Genomic DNA, 6,198 nt, shown 5'->3' with positions numbered 1-6,198 from the left:
GTTCCTTTTTCCCCACAGCCTCTCCAGCATTTGTTGTCGGTTTTCTTGATCCTGGCCATTCTTTCAGGAGTGAGATGGTATCTCAGTGTGGTTTTAATTTGCATTTCTCTAATGACCAATGATGATGAGCATTTTTTCATGTATTTATTTGCCATTTGCATTTCTTCATCTGAGAAGTGCGTATTCATCTCAGATGCCCATTTTTGGATTGGATCTTTGAATTTTGGAGGTCTGAGTTTCTTTAATTCTTTATATGTTTTAGACAAGAGGCCCCTGTCTGAGAGAGAGTTCACTAAAATCTTTTCCCAGTTTGTGGGTTTTCTTTTCACTATGCTGGAGATTTCTTTTGACATGCAAAAACTTTTTAATAAGAAGTGGTCCCAGTTATTGATTCTGGGAAGTATTTCCCGTGCGGTTTGAGTCCTGTTCATGAATTCTTTACCTACTCCTATATCTCCAAGGTTTCTACCTAATTTGTCTTCCAATAGGTTTAGTGTTTCTGTTTTAATATTCAGATCTTTGACCCATTTAGATTTTAATTTAGTACATGGTGATAGACATGGGTCTAGCTTTAGTTTTCAGCAAATGGAGAGCCAGTTTTTCCAGCACCATTTATTAAAGAGACTGTCGTTCTTCCAGTGAACCTGCTTGGCTCCTTTATCAAAGATAAGGTGGTTGAGTGTGTTCATAGTTGTGGTTGTATCTTCTAATCTATTCCACTGATCTTCGGCTCTGTTTTGATTCCAATACCATGTTGATTTTACTACTGTTGCTTTGTAGTATAACTTCAAGTCAGGGATTGTGATGCCTCCTGCTTTGTCTTTGCTGCTTAGAATTGCCTTTGCGATTCTAGGTCTCTTCTGGTTCCAGATGAAATTTAGGAGTGATTTCTCTAGATCTATAAGGTATGTTGATGGTATTTCTATTGGGATTGCATTGAGTCTGTATAACAGTTTTGGGAGAATGGCCATCTTCACAATTTTCGTTCTTCCTATCCATGAGCAAGGGATGTCTTTCCATTTTCTGAGATCATCTTCAATTTCCTTTTTCAGTTTATTATAATTTTCACTGTATAAGTCTTTCACTTCTTTCGTAAGAGTAATTCCTAAATATTTCATTTTTTTTGCTTGCTAATGTGAATAGTCCAGTTTCTCTTATTTCCCTCTCTGTAATTTTGTTGTTCATGTATAGGAATGCTATTGATTTCTGAGTATTGATTTTGTATCCGGCCACATTACTGAATTTATTTATTGTATCTAAGAGTATTTCAATGGAGTTTAGGGGGTCTTCTATGTAGAGTATCATGTCATCTGCAAACAATGATAATTTAACTTCTTCTTTTCCTATCTTTACCCCTTTTATTTCTCTCTCTTGCCTAATTGCTCTGGCTAGTACTCCAGTACTATATTAAATAGGAGTGGTGATAAAGGACATCCTTGTCTTGTGCCCGATTTTAAAGTAAAGGCTTTCAATTTTTGGCCATTTAGTATGATGCTGGCTGTTGGTTTGTCATAAATGGCCTTTATTATATTGAGGTAAAGACCATTATTCCAATTTTCTGTAAAGTTCTTATCATGAATAAGTGTTGGACCTTATTGAAGGCTTTTTCTGCATCTATAGAAATGATCATGTAATTCTTATTTTTGGCTTTATTGATATGGTGGATTACATTTATTGATTTGCGTATGTTGAACCATCCTTGCATTCCTGGGATGAATCCCACTTGGTCATGGTGTATAATCTTCTTGATGATTTGCTGCATCCTATTTGCCAATATTTTATTGAGGATTTTTGCATCTGTGTTCATTAGGGAGATCGGTCTATAGTTCTCTTTTATAGTTGGGTCTTTCTCAGGTTTTGGTACTAGAGTAATATTTGCTTCCAGGAATGACTTAGGAAGGATTGCTTCCCTTTCAATTTCATTGAATAGTTTGAGGAGTGTCGGCATTAGGTCTTCTTTATATTTCTTATAGAATTCTGCAGTGAATCCATCTGGGCCTGGGCTCTTCTTGGTGGGTAAGGACTTAATTACATTTTCAATTTCATTAGCAGAGATTGGGTTATTCAACAGTTTTATATCCTCTTGATCTAGCTTTGGTACTTCATATGCTTCTAAGAATCTGTCTATTTCTTCTGTGTTATCAAACTTTTGAGAGTAGAGGTTTTCGAAATAGGTGTTGATGATCCTCTGTATTTCTATTGGGTCTGTAGTGATTTCTCCTTTTTCATTTCTTATTGCATGAATTTGAGCTTTTTCTTCCCTTTTTTTAATAAGGTTGGCTAGGGGCTTATCGATTTTATTTATTCTTTCAAAGAACCAACTCTTTGATTCGTTCATTCTTTGGATTGTTTTCTTAGTCTCTATTGCGTTGATTTCTGCTCTGATTTTTATAATTTCCTCTCTTCTTTTGGCTTTGGGCTTGACTTGCTCTTCTTTTTCTAGCTGTTTGAGGTGTAGCATCAAGTTATTTATTTGTATTCGTTCTGTTTTCCTGATGTGGGAACTCAGTGCAATAAATTTTCCTCTCAGGATGGCTTTCATTGCATCCCACAGATTCCGGTAAGTTGTATCTGCATTTTCATTTTCTTTTAGGTATTGTTTAATTTCTTCTTTAATTTCTTCTGTGACCCACTGATTACTCAAGAGTGTGTTATTTAGTTTCCATGTGTTTGCGGAATTTTTGCAGTATCTTTTGTCATTAATTTCTAATTTCAGAGCGCTATGATCCGATAATATGCAAGGGATGATTTCAACTCTTTTGCATTTGTTTAAATATGTTCTGTGAGCTAATATATGGTCTATTTTAGAAAATGATCCATGTACTGCTGAGAAGAATGTGTATTCTGATGTTGTTGGGTGGAACATTCTGTATATGTCTATCAAACCCATTTGTTCACAGGTGTGATTCAGTTCTGTTATTTCTTTGCTCATTTTCTGTCTGGTTGATCTGTCCCTTGGTGTCAGTGGCGTATTAAGGTCTCCTGTTACAATTGTGTTACTGATAATTTGAGTTTTCATTTCTGTTAATAATTGTTTTATATAACTGGGTGCTCTGGAGTTTGGTGCATATATATTTAAGATAGTTATCTCTTCCTCTTGGAGTTTTCCCCTTACGAGTATGTAGTGACCTTCTTTGTCCTTTATGGTCATTGTTGGTTTAAAGTTCACGTTGTCTGCAAACAGAATGGCTACTCCTGCCTTTTTTTGGATTCCTGCTGCATGAAGAATTGTTTTCCATCCTTTGACTTTCAGTCTGTGAGTATCCTTCTGGGTTAGATGGGTTTCCTGTAAACAGCATAATATTCTATTCTTATGTTGGATTTCTGTGATGGTGATTATTATATGTCTGGGTGTAGTTTTACTTTGGTTATCACTATTTGGAGTTCTATGTGCTTCACTAATCCAAATGTCAGTTTCTATTCTCATGTTTAGGAAATCTCCAGCTATTACTTCTATAAATAGCCTCTTGATGTAATTTGTGTTGTTCACTCCTTTTTCATTTATCTCTATCAGTCTTATGTTTTTCTTTGCATCATCTTGCAGCTGCTAAATTATTTCCTGATTCCTTGTTATTTTTAAAAGATCTTTCCTTTCCTGTTCACTAGCTGTAGTCATGTCTTCGAGGTCTGAAATTTTATCTTTGCTTTTGTTGAGGCGGTTTTGACAACTTTCAATGGAATATTTGATTTCCTTCATATCTCTTTGAATCTGCTTTATGTATTCTGTTTGTTTCTTATGTTGTTCATCCAGGGATTCTGTCTTCTTGTTTTGTTCCTCTAAATTTTTAACAGTGTCTTATTCTTTAGATGTGTTCAACATCTCTTTCATTACTTTTATCATTTCTTCCTTTATCTGGAAGATTATTTCTAATTTGAATTCCTTTAAAGCTTCCCAGAGTTGCTTCTTTACTTCATTTGCTATTATTTCAGGCATTTTGGGTATATGACATGCATTTTCTTCCATGTATGTGGCTCCTAGGCTTTCTTGAGATGGGCTAGAGATTTGAGATTGCATTTTGGTCTTTTGTCTTGTCATTTTCTTGTTATTTCCATGTTTCAAGTGATGTCCTAAGGCTTCCCATGGGTGTGTTGGAAATCGCCTCCTATGTCCTCGGCTCCTGGGACTGAATGGAGGTTGCTGAGCATGGTCTAGTCAGGCCCACAGGACCTCCTGTGCCACCTCCGGTGTTCCAGGAAGCTGGGTGGGCTCCTAACCACTGTGGGTGATGGTCTAAAGCCCTCCCCAGGTGAGCACCAATGCACTGGAACTTACTTCACATGCCCTCGGCTCCCCTGATTGAAGAATGTCACTGGGTATGGTCTAGTTGGGCCGTAAAACCTCCCAAGCCTAGTCTAGTGTTGCTGGAGGTTGGGCAGGCATTTAACCACTAAGAGTGATGATCTTAAAGTCTCCCCAGGCCTGTGCTGGTGTGCTGGAACTCAACTTGGGCAGCCCCAGTTCCCTGAAAGAAGGTTCGTGGACATGGCCCAGCCATGCCAGGAAACCTGCAGAGCCCAGTCTAGTGTGGTTGGAAGCTGGGCGGGTCCTTAACCACTGGAAGCTATGATCTTAAGCTCTCCTGTGCCGAGCTGGTGTGCTGGAACTCACCTCCAGCAGCCCAGTTCTCTGGATTGAAAGAAAGTCACACTTCTTCCTTTCTTTAAATAAAATTTTAAAAAATAAAAAATAAAGACCTTAAAAAAGTAAAAATAAAGGTTCTTCCCAGCTCTTGGGAAGCTAAGGCAGGAGGATTGCTGCAATTTCAAGGTCACCTGGGGCCAGCCTGAACTGCATAGTGAAACTCTGTCTCAAAAAGACAAAAAAAATTAAAAATTAAAGTTTAACTTTAGATGTTTGCTCCATAGGTTAAGAAAATAATTAACTTTAACTCTCTCTCTCTCTCAAAAAACCAGTTATTTAGAACTTCTGTAATATTTAGTACACTTATAATATCAGTTCTTTTCACAATGTTAAACAAACAAATGTCAAGACATTCAGAGTTACAGCTTACATAGTCCTAAAAGTATGCCTAATTTCTATACAGTGACATTTTGTTACCTAAGTGCTCACATTAGTAGCAACACATGGTACCATATATGGTTCAGGTAGCAATCCTGAACTCAGAGTGTTACCAACAAGGCAGTTTGTGCTTTTCCATCTTATTTTCTGATATGGGAAGAAGGTAAAATAAATAATAAAGAAGTACAAAAAACATAAGTACAAGTACTGCTGACCACAGCACAAGTCTAAGTTTGAAGTGCATCCATAAGATTGATCTCCATTCCCTGCTAATGGCCCTACAACAACTTCTCAGAGATTTCAGAACCACATTTTAAATCTGTAGGTTGGCACCTGACAGATATTGCCTTTAGTGGCACTGCCCTATGTATGATAGTGAAAGATCTGAAATAACTTACGAGGTATATTTAGGTTAAAAGAAAACAAGTCATCTAAAATATCTTCTTTAAAAGTGAACTTCTAGGAGTTTACAGGGTAGTATTGAATGTTACACAAAGATCAATATAACATTTTTTGTGTGTGTCTTTTTCCTTTTTATCGGTACCGGGGATCGAACTCATGACTGCCTGCTTGCAAGACAGGCGCTTATGCTGCTGAGCTAAATCTCCAGCCCCTAACATTTTTATTTGTTAAAATACTTAATGAGTTAAGATAAAATGAAGTTATTTGTTTGCTGTTAAGTATACCGCAATAAAAAGTTAACTGTAACTGCTAAAATAAAAACTAAACGTATTTAGTGATTCAGAATTTTCAAAGTATTTCTGCCCAACTTAAATGAGATTTCAAAGTATGTTCTAATTAACTCCATTACATTCAAAAAGTGCTAAACATTCAGTAGTACTGAGAAAGGGGAGTGAAAATAGGGCGTTCAGTGTACTTTAGCACCCTCTTGACTGAGAATACCAGTGAATATGAGATGAAAGGAAAAGAAAAAGAGGCCAGTCCCTGGGAAGAGGCTGCCAGCTGGGTGACACTAGGTAAGTAGCCTCCCCTGTGCAGTGTGCAGTTTTACCCTATGAGACTACAGGGTTGGACCAAATCACCCTTCCAGTGTCTCCTTGCTCTAATGTTCTACACATCAGGGTCTTAGACTCTGTGTCAGTGCTCAAATGGTCCAAAAGTGATAACAATGATGATGATAATGATGATGATGATGATGATGGTGACAATGACCACAA

Source organism: Cavia porcellus, unplaced genomic scaffold (genome assembly GCF_034190915.1).
Source record: "Cavia porcellus strain 051 isolate PalLab524CR breed Dunkin Hartley unplaced genomic scaffold, mCavPor4.1 scaffold_17, whole genome shotgun sequence".
NCBI lineage: Eukaryota > Metazoa > Chordata > Mammalia > Rodentia > Caviidae > Cavia > Cavia porcellus.
The sequence above is the reverse complement of the archived record's forward strand: the minus strand, read 5'-3'. Positions refer to the sequence as shown.